A 17,764-nucleotide genomic window follows, 5' to 3' on the forward strand; every position below is an offset into this window, starting at 1 on the left:
AAAATTATTATCAATGTATAATAATTAAACAAATTTATAGTATAATTTACCTTGTGCTGATCGGAAATAACCACAAGACCCCTACCACAGTCAAGGTCAAGATCAACAACTAACAACTCAATAAACCAAGTCCAATTATCTTTGTTCTCTACATTGATCACTGCCCATGCTATTGGATATACATGATTGTCTTCATCTCTTCCAATAGCAGTCAAAAGTTCTCCCTTGATCTGACCCTTTAGGAAACAACCATCCAAACCTATCACACGTCTGCAACCCCTATTCCAACCATCCTTAAAAGCCTTTAAACACACATAAAACCTTTTGAAATAGTTCATGCCACTTGCATTAGAATCTACTCCCAACTTACAAGTGCTCCCTGGGTTAGACCTAAGGATTTCTGCAGCATAGTCCCATACCTTTGCATAATGTTCTTCTAACTTACCTTCTATCATCTCTCTTGCCTTTGTCCTAGCCCTGTGACATTTCCCCTTGGATACATTTACTGAAAACATCCTAAGTACATCTTCCTTCATCTCAGTTAATGTCATCTTTGGCTTCATAACAATATCCTTCAAGTAATGTTTGGCCAACCAGTTACAACTAACCAAAGTTCCAAAATTAAAATTTCTGGCACATAGATGTATGTCACATATAGATTTAATCTGAAATGTTCGTTCATTATACTTCCAAGCAGCATAAACTCTAAAGGGACATGGGTCTTTTTTATATATTTTCCCACACCTAGCAATCACTCTATGCCTATCACTCTTCATAAACCACAACTGATATCCATTAGCTACCGCATAGTTAGTTAATGCAAACCTGAGTTGAGCAGGGGACTCGTAACACTCTCCCACTACCGGCTTCATTTGTTTCCAATGTATGTCTGGATCATGAACCCTGTACTCTACACCTACTTCACCGTCATTTTGATCATCAATATGATCATGTTCTGGATCCTTAACACCAACTTCATGATCATCATCTCCCATTCCATCAAGAGTCCTCCTTAGCATATTTTCATCACATAACATGTTAAGAAATGGGTCATCAGACAGGTTTGAGGTCGGTTTAAAGGTCTCTGGTGCAAAATCCAGGAAAGAGAAATCTATGAGATCATCATCAGAGTCCTCGTCCCTTACATAAACCTTTTCAGGCCCTTTCACCTTTTTAGTTCCAGATGATGAAGCCATCTGTTCAAAATGAAAAATTATACTTGTAAGTGACACTATGGAACTCGATTATGTAAGATAAGAACACACATACACATCAATTTCTTATTGGCACCCCACGTACCTTTCTACTTCAGTGATTATCAACTTCAAAATAGAAGCTTTTTTGCATGCAACAATGGTGTAAGAAACCCTTTTCAAACGCTTCTTCTTCGTAAGACCAACTACAAGAAACCCTTTTTTTGATGAAAGACGTTTCTGTGAAAGGTGATATTAGGTGGTATACGAACTATCAAGTAGTATAGGAGAGTGGTGTGCGGCTGCGTACCTTGACCGGCTGTTAACCGGATGATAACACGATTTTGAAATGGGGTCACAATTATTTAGGCTAATTAGACACAAAAAATCCATTTAGGGCTAATTTAGAATAACAATGTAAAACTTATGGCTTTTTTGGTATTAACCCTAGAAAAAATATAACAAGTATCGACTTTGTGTCCTCTTCTAAATTGACTCTAAAACTCTATAGTCTCGATATGCATAAAATGTTTCTCGTCACATCATCAAACAATGCGGAACACCTCATCCAAGATTAGCATTCCCGTGCACACATTAACCATGCTGATGATGCTTTCTTTCAGGTTAGCATCCCCGTGTCCTACTTATATTCAAGGTGTGTATGATTGTTATAATGGTTGGAATCACTTCACTTGCAACAACGGAAGTGTGGTTCAAATAAACATCTTTCGTTGTTATGAAAACATAACCTTTTCCTCATTTCCGAGCCTTGAGATGCTAAAAATTTCAGATACTTTTCTTGAAGGAAATAACCTACACCAGATTGGCTTGCTCAGAAATCTAACCTATGTTTCTCTCACGCTGAATTATTACATAGATACATTGCCTTTATTCTTTACCAATCTCACCCGATTAGAATACCTTGACCTTTCAGGCAACTATCTCAGCGGAAACCTCTCATCTCTGAGTCTCAATAACTTGAAGTTTCTGGATCTTAGCCACAATTGGTTGACTGGTCCAATACCTCAATCTTTGATTATATGGTCAATCTCACCCAATTAGAACACCTTGACCTTTCAGCTAACTATTTCAGCGGAAACCTCCCATCTCAGTTGTGGAGTCTCAAGAACTTGAAGTTCTTGGATCTTAGCCACAATCAGTTCACCGGTCCAATCCTTCAATCTTTTGCTTCCATGGTCAATCTCACCCAATTAGAACACCTTGACCTTTCTGGTAACCGTTTCATTGGTACCCTCCCATCTCAGTTGGGGAATCTTAGAAATTTAAAATATCTGGATGTTAGCAAAAATCAATTAAGAGGAGCAATTCCACAAGAACTTGGTAATCTGCAAAATCTAGAAACGTTGAGCCTGGGTGACAATCTTTTTCAAGGTCCAATTCCCTCAGCTATGGGTTCTTTAAGCCAACTGATAATTTTGAACCTTAGTATGAATAACATCAGTCGCCCCATTCCTCCACATATGGAATATCGGTACTTAAAACAACTCGACCTTAATCATAACCATCTTTCTGGTGTGTTTCATCTCGAATTCAGAAACTTGCCAAGACTCTCTCACCTTGATTTTTCATTAAACGGTTTGTCCGGGAATGTATCCTTTCAGTATCCGTGCAGATTAGAGTATCTAGACCTCTCTCATAATTTCCTGACTGGTTACAACGGATTAACTAATTGCTACCGTTTAAGGTATCTGGACCTTAGTGATAATATTTTTGTTGGAGAAGCAGTAAATTGTTTGAATTTCTTATCATTGGAGTACTATAGTCTAAACGTGTCTAGGCTTTATTTGGGATATTGTACAGAAACTGGCTTTCTATGCAAGCCCTCCAAAGAACACAAATCCATCCTCCTTTTGGAGATTCTTCTTCCGATGATTGTTGGATTTTGTTTCTTAGTGATTGGTTATGTGCTTTACCGTTATAAAAAGGCTACCACAGGAAAAGTTAGCATGAACTACAAATACATGGAGATGTGTGCTCGATATTGAATTACGATGGGACACTTGCATTCGACGACTTCGTCAAGGCAACATAGGACTTTGACCTCAAATATTGCATTGGAACCGGTGGCTATGGAAGTGTATATGAAGCAAAACTGCCTAACGGTAAAACATTTTCTTTGAAGAAACTCCATCGGTTTGAAGCCAAGCAACAAGAGTTTCAAGAACGAGATCCAAGTCTTAACCAACCTAAGGCACAAAAACATTGTGAAACTCTATGGTTTTTGTTTACATAACAATTGCAACTTCCTTCTACGAATAGTTAGAAACTGTATTTGGCTTAATGACCCTCTTGGGTATCGATCTCATTATATAACGTGAATATACAACTAAAGATCCTATGATTAAGGATCTGATGATAATACAACAATATATCTAAAACTATAACAAAACTATCCGATCTTATCTTTCTTATCTTTACATTCCCCCTCAATCTTGAGCGTAACTAGGTTGAGATTGTATCTCATTTTCTCCAACATGTTTCGAGTTGTGGGTTTAGTCGGACCATCTGCCAATTGATCATTTGAGGATATAAATCGAACATCTAAAGCCCCCATTGCTACCTTTTCTCTAACAAAATGAAAATCAACTTCTATGTGCTTTGTTCTAGCATGAAACATTGGATTAGCAGTCAAGTATGTAGCTCCTAAGTTGTCACACCATAGAATCGGGGCTCGAGCTTGTTTGACACCTAACTCTCTGAGTATTGATTGAATCCACGTTGCTTCTGCTGTCCCATTTGCTAAAGCTTTGTATTCCGCCTCGGTACTTGATTTAGACACTGTCGGTTGTTTTCGCGAGCTCCATGAAATCAAGTTGGGTCCTAAAAATATTGCTAAACCGCCAGTGGATCGGCTATAGTCTATGCAACCTGCCCAATTTGCATTAGTGAACACACTTAACAATGTGGAGGTGGTCTTTCGAACATGAAGCCCTGTATTGATCGTGCCCTTTATATATCTTAATATTCTCTTTACTGCTTCGAGATGCACATCTATGGGTTTGGCCAAAAACTGACAGACTTCGTTGACTGGAAAAGAAATATCGAGTCTTGTTAAAGTAAGATACTACAGACCACCAACCATGCTCCTATACTTGAACATATCTTTCTCATTGAGCTGTTTTCCAGAATTTAGCGACAGCTTGTCTGTGACCAGCATTGGAGTTGAGACTGCTTTACAATTCTCCATATTAGTACGCTTTAACAGATCAGAGGCATACTTTTGCTGTAACAATGTGATTCCCCCTGAATTGTGAAGCACCTCAATTCCTAGAAAATAGTGTGACTTCCCCAGATCTTTGATAGGAAAAGAAGAGCTTAGTGCTTGACGAGTTTGTCAACAACAACTTGAGATGAACCCACAATAACAATGTCATCAACGTACACCAGCATATAGAAAACATATAGACAGTGACATCCTTTTGATGGAGAAAAAAAAGAGATGTGTCTGCCTTAGAAGAATGAAACCCAAGAAAATAAAGCTTGTCACGCAATCATGAGAACCAAGCCCGAAGCATGTCTTTGAGCGTCTGAATCGTTCAGTCCCTCTGAGGTGTCCTCCGACATCATCAGGATAAGCTCTAGCTCATCACATATCCCTCTTCGAGACTGGGCACCAGGTCAGCTTTTGACTCCACAGCTGAGCCTCCAAAGGTCACCCAAATCATGATCCAAATATCCCACTAACTTCCTCCCCGTGACCACTATCCCGGCCCCGTGACACGCAAGTCACGAAATTCTCTTTTCCTTATGCAAGAAAGTACAATCCAACCGAGGATCGTCTCCACTCTGATATCTGGTTTCTGCTGCGCATATCCCTTGCCATCTCACCACATTCCCCGACAGAGACGGGGACCCCAGTCTCACCCCCGGTCCAACATCCAGGCTCCAAAAACTCAATACTAGGGCTACTCAAGCCCAAAACTCTTCCACATCATACATTGATCGGAGAACATTCCATCACCACACTCTCTTGCCATCTAGTGAGCACTACGGCTCCCCGCGGTATCACAACACCCTCTGACTAGTGAGTACTACGGCTCCCCGCAGTATCACAACACCCTCTGACTAGTGAGTACTACGGCTCTCCGCAGTATCACAACACCCTCTGACTAGTGAGTACTACGGCTCTCCGCAGTATCACAACACCCTCTGACTAGTGAGTACTACGGCTCCCCGCAGTATCACAACACCCTCTGACTCCACTAGCTCGTGCTCCACAGACTATCATAGGCGGCTACCCATACTCGTCTCGAATATTCATCACAGACTCTGGAGGCAATCGTCATAACAGATGCCCACCCTTGCGAAGATCCACTCTCCCAAGTAATCTCCCTGGATGCCCATACTCGAAGGGCTATCACTAGTTCCATAGATACCTGATATACCACAAGTCGTCTCAACTCAAGATTCACGAATAACTTCGAAATAAAGATATCAATACCCGGATACCTCGGAACACCCCCACCGAACATCACAAGATCCTGCCACAACCACAGATCTCCTGCCCCAAGCACCATATAGATGCAATAATACATTCCCTCTGAACCCCATAACTAGATCTTCATTTTTCCCAAGTTGCAACTTCGGTGTATTCAATTTCTCAATTGCAATACGAAGAAACGCTAACGCTACGAAATACGCTGATAATTCTCCGAAACCCTTTTTCCCGCCGCTCAAAATCCAAACAAGGATACGCATACCGACCCGGGAGTTGGCTGCCCAATCATTCTTTATCTACTTGCCCCAACACCGACCAATACCAGATTCCTGACTAATAAACACCTGTCGTGGAGAGATTCATCCTTTTCAAACAAGTACTTCCCGCATTAACTCACTCTGACCCCTTTCCTCGATCACCGACATCTCTGGTCTCATGATTTCTTACCGCATATCTATATACTCCACTTATACCTGCTCTTGACAAATCTCTGCTTTCTTACATACGACACCCGGTTCTCCCCCACTTAGGGTTCGAACCATTACCAAATAGCACGCAACTAACCCATAACTATATTCTCCAGCAAAATCGCACCTGCCCCCGGAAAGTGCTACACAACGCCCGATAATCCCCCCTTAAGGAAATGAATCGACCTCATATACTCTGAACCTCTGGTGAACTCCTCAAGAACTTCTCGTCACGTCTGCCTCTAGCCGTTCCAAATCTCGTACCAATTTAGTACCAAACAACTCAACTGCTCGATAACATCCCTGGCTCATAGACTGAACCATAAAACCATCATACCCCTCACCTCAACTCATTAACCAACGCTCCAACACCGGGATCATCCCAAGAACAGGAACCCACTCCCAAATTTAACACCCCATGGATAGAAAACTCTCGGCACCGCTGAACTCGACTGAACTCCCCGCTGATACCACTACCGTACACCCGACTAAACTCAATTAGGTATAGCGTGGCCCTCGACTATCTTAGTCCCAACTGACTATCTGCTCATGATAGATCACTGCCTCGCGGCACACATGCTACCTGATACTCTGGTGGGAAATCATCGTCAATGACGACCTGTAGGGTTTACCCCTAAACCCAAAACTAAAACATCATGCTCCTCATTTTTTTTTCACACGTACATAATCAGTACCTCCCCGATCATAGGAGGTGACATCTCCTTTATCGACTGATTGCCCAAATCAGATCGAAATTCTCCCTTCTCACTGACTCCTTACTAAAATACTCTGAGGGGCTCTCGATCTCCCTCTCAAGGGACGCCTCATCGAACTTACTCATAACCGAATAACCAGAGAACCACAAACATCCTTCACTACGACCCATGGTACTCATTCCATGACATCTCTTCTCAATATGTCCCGGTGTATGGTACCCTAACCATAACATCACTCCCCAATCCGCTCTGATGTATGGTACCCGGACCATAACATCACTCCTCAATCCGCTCCGATGTATGGTACTCGAACCATAACATCACTCCTCAATCTGCTCTGATGTATGGTACCCGAACCATAACATCACTCCTCAATCTACTCTGATGTATGGTACTCGAACCATAACATCACTTCCTCAATCTGCTCTGATGTATGGTACCCGAACCATAACATCACTCCTCAATCTGCTCTGATGTATGGTACTCGAACCATAACATCACTTCCTCAATATGCTCTGATGTATGGTACCCGAACCATAACATCACTCCTCAATCCGCTCCTTAGAACCTTCAGAATACTCCCTGTATCAAGTATGGGTCCTCTGCTTTCAGTAGTACGGGCCCATACTACCTGCCACATCTACCCATACTTTCCACACGGACCATCCCAGAGCTTCTAAGTAGCTGCTCGACCTGCCCTTTCACTAATCCCATCGCGCGTGCTCGCTCCCCAGCGAAATTCTCTACTCTGCAAGCGCACTCATCTGGCTAGGGTTACTCCCTAGGCTCTTCCATTGTCCTCCCCTTCTTTGCTATCAGCTGCTGAAGAGCTCCTAATGATGCCAGCCATCTACCTCCTGAATATCGTCATATTCACTTGGTAGCTGACTCCTATCATCGAGAGTTCCACAGCACAAAGCAAGCAGCATTCGAGCATCGAAGAATACATAGGACTCCCTCTCTGTGATAACTCCACCTTCTCGGCTCATCCTCGAAAGTACCACCAAACTCTGTAACTCTACCCCTCATGGGTTCTAACTGGATACTCTCACTCATCACATACTCAAAAGCATAACACATATAACAACGAGTCCTAGGCTAAGGCATCACAAATCAGGCCACTCTAGTCCGAACATATGAAATACCTAGCCTGTCTCTAGCATGCAATAATATCTCATAAAGTGCATCATAAATATCTCATAACACAAAATAAGGGTATCTTGGGAAATCACCGTTCGGGCTCTGGCTGATTGTACACACTGCTCTTTCTTGCTTCCTCTTTGAACCCTTATTCGTTTTTAGAAAATTATTTCCTTTAAACTTTTCTTACTTCCTCAGTTTGAGTCCAGATTTACCCGAAGGCGCATCCGAATCCCTCAAACCAAGACTCTGATACCAACTTGTAACACCGTAAATTTCAAAACAAAATTTTCATTTAAAATAATCATTTTACTCTTAGAAACACTTGTTTAAAATCTTATTCATAGTCGATTTACAAAACATAACTCCACTTTCACTTGCATAGAAAACCAGGATCCTCCAAAATATGAATCTTTCTCTGGTGTGTACAATCAAGCCGGTGCCGTCCCGTGATACTGAAAGAAACCTAAAAAACATCAAACAAAACACTGTAAGCACGAAGCTTAGTGAGTTCCCTAAAATACCCCACATAACACATATTAGCCACTCGAGGCTATAACTCTGTGGGTCCGTGCACCCAAACTCTGTGAACCCTCAGGTTCTAACTCTGGGAACCTTCCGATTCCAACTCTATAAACATGCACAGCATAAATCACATAGAAATAATGCAGTACAACACATCACGTATATATAGCATACAAATACTCTAATCACATAACTCTGGTTACCTACTCAAGGTAAAGTATAGTGAGAAGACTCACCTGGTAAGCATGAAGCAGATATCCCCACACTTGAATCTCGAACTCGCCACCGCCTAACACGTAAGGCAAATACTCTCATGAATATAACTCTCGAGACTAGAATAAATCCTCTCATAACACCCTCTTATGGTTAAAAGACTATTTTACCTCTCTCTTGGCCCAAAGGCCACATCGCTGACCAAACCCTAAAAGTTAACGGCCAACCCTTGGTCGAAATCAAAGTCCTTAGTCTAAGTCAACCCCTGACTGACCCTACTCGCCGAGTCAACCCTGTGACTTGTCGAGTTCCCATAATCAGAACTTTATTCAATCTGCGACCTAACTCGCCGAGTCACCCCGAGACTCGCCGAGTCCAATAACTCTGAGTCCACTTGTACTCGACTCACCGAGTCTAGGAATAAGAACCCAAGTGCGAGTTGACTGTAATGCTGTAAATTCTGCTTCCATGGCAGCCTTACAATTAAGATCAGTCACTGCAACTCGATGTGAAGTAGGAGTGCAAACAGAGAAGGCTCGTTTAGAAAGATCATAAGGAATGGTCCCATCTGTGAATTTCTTAGGGAAGAATTTTCCAGCACATGCACGCGTGGTCATACTAGGAGGAGAGGCTTCAGGGGTGTGTGGAACCGGAGAAGGCATGGCACCAGGTGAGGATGGTATGGCAGCTGATATAGGAGACAGAGGGACGAAAGCCACTGTAGCTGGTGGTGTTGGCGGTTCCTGAGTTGGAGCAGATGATGCTGATGTTGATGGCGGAGTGGCTTCAGATACAATTGAGGAGCATGTGAATTCTTGTGGCTGCTCACGCAAAACCTATGTTGGTGCTAGTGCTGGTAGTGAGGAGGAAGTCACTTGTGCAGCGGGAGAGAACTTAACTGGAACTGCATCTGCATCACAATTATTATCTAGCAAAAGAGATAAGTCATATTTGCATATGTGGTCATTAGTAATTGCCGGTTCATTTGAGGAAAAGAGACTGGATGGGACGTAGGAGAAGTACGAATTTGGCCATTGTTTGAAGCATAAGGGAAACAACTCTCATCAAAAATGACATCTCGAGAGATATAAACACGACCAATGGATTTATCTAGGCATTTATAACCCTTATGAATAGAACTGTAACCCAAGAAAACACACAGAGTAGATCTAAAACTAAGTTTTCATGTATTGTGTTTTCTTAAACATGGCCAACAGGCACAACCAAAGACTCGAAGAAAAGAATAGTCATGATTGATAGTTAGCAATTATTTAATAGGGGTGACACTTCCAATTGTTCGAGTAGGCATCCTATTAATCAGATAGCATGCAGTTAGAAAGGCTTCATCCCAAAAACGAAAAGGAAGGGATGATTGAGCTAAGAGAGTTAAGCTCGTTTCAACTATATGATGGTGTTTCCGTTCTGCTATTCCATTTTGTTAGGATGTATGAGGACAGGACACACGATGTGTGATTCCTACTGTTTGAAAAAACTAATGCAACCTTTGACACTCTCCGCCCCAGTCTGATTGAACACTACGAATCTTGGTGTTTAAGAGTCGTTCAACATGTTTTTGAAAATTATAAAATACTTATTCAACATCAAATTTGTTTTTGATAAGATAAATCCAACTGTATCGACTGTAATCATCCAAGAAACTAACATAATATTTAAAACCCCCACTAGAAACTTGGGCAAGACCCCAAACGTCAGTATGCACAAGTTCAAGAGGAAAAGTAGAAACACGAACTGAATTACTATAAGAAAGTTGATGACTTTTCCCACGTTGACAAGCATCACAAACTAAAGACTCATTATGAAACGAATATCCTAACTTATTTGAATTTAAAATCGTTTTGACAATTGCTGAAGTGGAATGACCAAAATGCTGATGCCATTGAGACCGAGAGACTTTGACACTTGATAGATTTTGACATTGAGGAACATTTCTAGAACAACTGATGGGAAGTGGATAGAGCCCGCCTTTGCTCCTACCTAGTAGGATGATTTTCTTGTTGCTATGTCCTTGTCAAAGAAAACATTAGGATAAAGTTCAATAAATACATGATTATCGACCATAAGCCTTTGAGCGGACAAAAGATTTCTGCTAATATGTGGGACATGTAAAACGTTTTTGAGATAAAGAGGTCTAGTTAAACCGGGAATTATTGACTGAACAACATGTGAAATACGCAAACCTGCACCATTTTCCACTTGGACTTGATCCTTCCCGTGATCACACTCTTGGACAGTGAGACGGTCAAGCTCATTAGTCAGATGGTCTGTTGCTCCACAATCAATAAACCAATTTGGTTCTGGATGGTACCCTGTGGAGGTCATGCTATTTTCCCCACGATAATCTTTTGCCAGATACGAGTGGTTGAAATGATTTCTGCAAGTGAGAGCTATATGGCCAGGTATACCACACACTTGGCAGCGGGGTCCCCTATTTCCATGACCACGCCCCCTACCTCATCCACGATAGCTTCCTCCTAGAGAATTTCCTCGATGATTATAGTTATTGTGCCTATTTGAATTGTTATAATTGCGAAAAGGTGAGGGATTGTTGTTGTTACTTTCTTGGTGTGCGACATTATTGGCAGAGGACGAAAATTCCACTATGCTTCCCATGGCAGTGGCTTGAGCCTCATGTGCAATCAAATATGAGTAGAACTCTGGAAGCGTGACTTTCCTTTCGTTGCTAAGGACTGTTATGGCAGTGAAAAAGTCGCCATGTCTTGGCCCTAATCCTACCAGTATATAGCCAATTACCTCTTCATCATGCTATTTTCCCCACGATAATCTTTTGCCAGATACGAGTGGTTGAAATGATTTCTGCAAGTGAGAGCTATGTGGCCAGGTATACCACACACTTGGCAGCGGGGTCCCCTATTTCCACGACCACGCCCCTACCTCATCCACGATAGCTTCCTCCTAGAGAATCTCCTCTATGATTATAGTTATTGTGCCCATTTGAATTGTTATAATTGCGAAAAGGTGAGGGACTGTTGTTGTTACTTTCTTGGTGTGCGACATTATTGGCAGAGGATGAAAATTCCACTATGCTTCCCATGGCATTGGCTTGAGCCTCATGTGCAATCAAATATGAGTAGAACTCTGGAAGCGTGACTTTCCTTTCGTTGCTAAGGACTGTTATGGCAGTGAAAAAGTCGCCATGTCTTGGCCCTAATCCTACCAGTATATAGCCAATTACCTCTTCATCATTCATTGGTTGTCCAATGATTGCCATGGTATCTGCAAAACCAGTCATTTTCTGGTACTACTCTGCAGCACTTAGATATCTGTGACAATAGTCAAATTCGGGTCAAGTCTAATTCGAACAAAGTCATCAAGTCAAACCGGTCAACTCAATTAAACCTTGTATATTAAGGTTTGTGTTATGTAATTACTGTATAACTCACTATTTTAATAAGAAAACATCACTTGGAAATTTTGTGTGTTTAATTTTCCTTAGCCTTAGTGCTAAACAATGAACAAAAACAATAAAACAATGTTGCATACTCATCGGGAGTGTGTAAGATCCTAAAACCTGGCTTAACGGGGTTCACGGACCTTGCGTTGCGGAGCCAAACACTCACAAATGTCACACACGAAACCTCTCTCAATCGTTTTCACTCTATCTCTCTTTATCTAGAATCTCTCCCAAATCTCTCCAATAATGTAAAATCTCTCCCAAATCTCTCTTTGTATGAGAAATCTCTCCAAGAATGTGAAATCTCTCCCAAATCTCTCTTTGTATGAGAAATCTCTCCAAGAATGTCAAATCTCTCCTAAATCTCTCTTTGTATGAGAAATCTCTCCAATAATGTGAAATCTCTCCCAAATCTCTCTTTGTATGAGAAATCTCTCCAAGAATGTCAAATCTCTCCCAAATCTCTCTTTGTATGTGAAATCTCTCCAAGAATGTCAAATCTCTCCCAAATCTCTCCCAAGTCTCTCTCAAAAGTTCCTTAAACTTTTTATAGTCTTTCGGGCCATCCCGACCCTTAACCAGGTCAAAAACGGCTTAAAACAAGGGTAAAAACGAGTAAAATAGGCTTAAGGACCCGAAACCCTTCTTAAGGAGCCGAACCCTCTTAAGGACCTGAAACCCCTCTTAGGAACCCAACCTGTCAGAAGCGAACTTGTTAGAAGCGAAGGCATCAGAAGCGAACCCTCCCTTCGGACCGAGCACCGCATAAGGGACCGAACCCTCCCCTTCGGACCGAACCTTCGGTTTATTTCGGTCTATTTCGCTCCATTTCGCCCTTACCCTCTTTCGCCTCGTTTCGCTTCGGCCTAGCACCAGAAGGGACCGAACCTCCGGCCAGGACCGAGAGGTCTCGCTGGAAGCTCATTTCTTTCCGGTTTTCGACTACGACTTCCTTTTAGCTCCGTTTTTAATTGTTTTAACGCGAGATTTTCACCCAAAACTTTATTTTAACATATAAGGCCCCATATATTCTAATTATCCACGTTTTTGGGGATAAACCTTATCCAAGAAGAGTGGATGAAGTACAAGAGGTGGAGTGTTGACTTTTCTTTATTCTATGACACAAACAACCACTCCCATACCCACTCCATGTCACTATTCACCATCAGCCCATACCTAGTCATTTCATGGTACTTTTCCGACCATTTTTTTAGCCACACACTTGGTTAAGGGTAAGAAAGCCTCCTATCTCCTCACATTTCTTTTATTTCCTCTCATTCTTCCATCAAGAACAAACTTCATTTTCTCTCATTTTCTCTCTTTAAAATTCGAGATTCAAGGTTATACTCCAAGGTTTTCTTCTACTTTTGGTAAGTATTAACATCCTCCATATGATTATTTCACTTCCTTCTACTCAAATCATAGATATCTTACACAAACTCCATCCTATTGGTGTTAGATCTTTGAATCTTCAAGCAATCTCCCAAAGTGTTCTTGAGTTGAACACTTATTTTCTCCACCATCCATCTACTGAAATCACCTAAGGTGAGTTTATACCCCTTACATTTTCATGTTTTCTTAAGTTTTTAGGGGGGGAATACAAGTTAAAATACTAAGAACCTAACTAAACATTTCTAACAGCTTTCATCAGAAAAGTTGGACTCCATTCACGGACTGTTTTGGGCAACTTAAACATTTTTGTTTTCAAAACTGTTTTAGGTGTAAGTAGTTCCAGTTCTTAGATTTAAAATGACTACTTGCACATCTCCATACGATTTTTCTCTAATTTATGGTGATTTTTACAAAACTGCCTACTATTTCAAACACCAATCCAGACCAGGCTGTGATTATGGACTTTTTCACTCAAGTTGGAAGTCATTAAAAATCATGATAAAAATTATGAGTAAACTAGACACATTTTGGGAACTCTCAGAATTTACGGATTTAGTTTTCGACTTTGTATGATTTTTCTATGACTTTTCTAAAACAGCGCAGAAAGGTTAAAAATTAGTTAAAAGCTTATAACTTTCATAACACTTTGTATTATGTTGAACAAAGTGTATAACAATAAGTTCTAAATATTAAATGTGTTTCCTTGTTAGTTTATCATCATAAACTGAAACTTAGTCATTCATGATAAGATTATTCATTCATTTAGAACACATATATTAAGCTATAATAAGCATAGTTTATGGATTCATAACACTAATGCATTTTCATAAAAGAGTTCTTATACATTACAAATGTTTTGGATAAACTATAATAGGTATAGTTTATGTATCATTTACTTCTCAAACTTATTTACCAAAAGTTTTCAGTTTAGTTCACGTAAATCTGTTAATGAATAAATTTGTGAGTCATTCGCTTCGGGTTACTTCCAAAGTAACCAATTCAAAAAGTCCTGTAAATTGTAACCAGAGTCTCTTGTAGGGAGAACATGATAGTTGTGTATAGATCTATATTGGGTCTGACAAACCCACACCTGAGCTGCTTGCAACAGCTAGACCGGCAGGTCTGGGGTGTGAAGTGTCATTTAACGGCGACGCCTGAAGATCGTCGCATTACGAGGCCGTCTAAGTTAAGTATGGTTATGATAGCTCACATGTGATATTAACAAATCATAAGATTTACGGGTTCTAACTATAAATTAACAAGTTATGTCGATTTAGCTCACTGGAATCACTTTAAGTATGGAAAAATACTTGTACGCCTTCATATCAAAAAGGGTTTTATGTCGATTTAAAATCACTTTTTATATCAATAATTACAGATATTGCTGTATATTTTTGGTCTTGGTATTTAAGACTACACACCATTCATTACGGGAGTTTTCTCAAATCAGAAAGGGTTTTTACGCAAATTTGAAACCACTTTTATAACTTTAAGTATGACAAATACTTGTTCATTTTTGGGTCCTGGTATTTAGGATCACATAACTTTTATCAGGAAAATATTGGATTTTTCTTGGTAACATACATCTCTTTACAAAGATCGATTTTCAAACTCTTACTGTCAAAAGCTTATGAACTCACCAACCTTTGTGTTGACACTTTTCAAAACTACTTGTATTCTCAGGAATTCAGTGAAACAGGAAATCAACAGCGTTTTGAGGATGGGACGATAAATCATCAAACAGTTCATTTTGTATCATAATGTAATTGATTTGAATCACGTAAACATATACTTTGGTGTAACTTTTTCAATAATATTTATGATGGTTGTATTTACTTTGAGCACTATTATACTCGTTGTGATACTCTACATGAAGTCCTCCACCCCTGGAAGTTTCCGCCATCCTTGGTTTGGGGGTGTGACAATATCCCTTTTTTGTATTTGAGAGTTGAGTGTGAATCTCGATAGAATTTCCACGGTGCTGAGTGGAAAACATGGTGAGAAGGGCAGTCCATCATTTTTGAGCAGTGTCAGTGCAACGGATCAACTGAGGAAGAACTTCTTCTGTCATGGAAGGCAGAAGACCCCCAATTACTGTTTGAGCTTGAACTACCGAGGTGTCGTGTTCTGGGTTTGGAGATTCTTTTGGCGGCTCGATTGTTTCTTTTCCTGTGGTGCTGGTACTTGTGATTATTTTGGCTGGAGGCGCCGGTGTAGTGCCATCTAGATGGCCAAAGAGCTGAAATCCCTTTAGAATCGGGATTACTTGTGCCCTCCATAGGAGGAAATTGGTGTGGGTTAATTTGCAGGATACGGCGGTAGCGATAGTGGAGGATTTCACCGGTGCCGACATGTTGAAGAAGAGAAAGAGATACTCTTTGGAAGGAGACCAAAAGAGTCGGATGAGAACTATGGTTTAACGAAGGATTTTCAGCTCCGTTACTAAGTTAGAAACTGTATTTGGCTTAATGACCCTCTTGGGTATCAATCTCATTATATAACGTGAATATACAACTGAAGATCCTATGATTAAGAATCTGATGATAATACAACAATATATTTAAAACTATAACAAACTATCCGATCTTATCTTTCTTATCTTTACATGAATACATGGAAAAAGGGAGCCTATTTTCCACATTGAGTGACAATGAATTCACTGTCATGTTGGATTGGAAGACGAGGGTAAAAATTATCAAACATGTAGCACATGCTTTGTCATACATGCATCATGACTGTAGCCCACCCATCATTCATCGAGACATATCAAGGAACAACATTCTCTTGAACAAAGAAATGGAAGGATTTGTTGCCGACTTTGGAGCAGCCAGATTGCTCGACCTTGATTCCTCCGACCAAACCATTGTCGTAGGAACTTTGGGATACATTGCTCGAGGTAAGTATGTGTAGATTCTAATGATTCCTTTAGCTTTGTTAGTAGATGAAATTACACTAAATAATCGTTTGATATAAACATGTAGAACTTGCATACAACATCATTGTGAACGAAAAATGTGATGTGTATAGCTTTGGAGTGCTTGCGCTTGAAACAGTTGGAGGGAAGCATCCTGGAGACCTCCTGACGTCCCTCAACTATTTAAACCGGGAAGGTGCAACTTTGGAAAGTATACTTGACAAGTGACTCCCTTTGACAGACGGATTGAAATGGAAATACCCCGTGTTTATAATGTTGCACTAGCATGCATTCGCATGGATCCAAAGTCTCGCCCGACAATGAGAAACGTCTCTCAGGAATTATCCAAGTGATGAGGTAGCATTTGTACCTGATGACCATATCTTTGTTTCGGTACCTCCCGATTAAAACTTCTCTCATGTTTGATTTTATCTGAAACTTGTTTATGTGGTCTTATTGTTTTTTACTTAAAAACTAGTTCTCATATACATAATACATCAACATGATGTGCATTCTTGTGCAATTGATATGAGATACAAAACTTGGTGTAGAGCCAAAGAACATCGGACCTCCTCTGTGGCATCCTTAATGTATAAATCAAACGTTAAATCTTCAACATGTATTTACCCAAGCAATTGCATACAGAATTATCGGCTATAATTATGTTATAACATTCTACAAATTAGTGTTGAAATGTACGAAATATTAGATATCATATGAATGAGGATCCCAAATCTACCACCCTTTCGTGTTCATTATCCGCTTTCCAAATCTTAGTTCAAAATGTATCCTTTTTTATTAATGGCAACACCGAACAGGGACAGAGCTTGTATAGGGCAAAGAGGGTTGTCCCCCCCCCCCCCCCCCCCCCTCCCCGCCAAAAAAAAAATCATAACTTCAAGCTCGGTCACTGAATATGATCCCTCGTTATTTGATATTATTTTGAATTATGACCCAATGTCAGGTTGTTTGCGATAACTGAACACACTTTTATCTTTTGGACTTGTTGGCTTGAATAGGCAAACAGATCCTCACATTAACTAATATATATTAATTTTTAGTGAAATTACGATACCAGTACTAAGATACTTACCATTGTGACATTGGTATGTATTGTGTTTGCCTAAATGGCAAATGAAAAATATCAGACTATGTGAACTTGATGTCTAAGATAAGCCAATTAACTCACACTCTAAAGTAAAATGGAGAACCCTTGATGGCCAAAGATCCTTTATATTCACTATAATACCTTTTGAGATGATATTAGCAAAATGATACATTATTAGAAACATACATTGAAGAACTTTTCAAG

At 40.4% G+C, this 17,764-nt stretch overlaps 1 pseudogene; it reads left to right on the top strand.

Annotated features, from left to right (window-relative positions):
• The first annotated feature begins 1,745 nt into the window (after window positions 1–1,745).
• On the top strand, window positions 1,746–16,680 carry LOC145029525 (uncharacterized; annotated as a pseudogene).
• The last annotated feature ends 1,084 nt before the right edge of the window (window positions 16,681–17,764 follow it).

The sequence above is a fragment of the Lactuca saligna genome, chromosome 2 (genome assembly GCF_052625555.1).
Source record: "Lactuca saligna cultivar CGN05327 chromosome 2, ASM5262555v1, whole genome shotgun sequence".
Classification (NCBI taxonomy): Eukaryota; Viridiplantae; Streptophyta; class Magnoliopsida; order Asterales; family Asteraceae; genus Lactuca; species Lactuca saligna.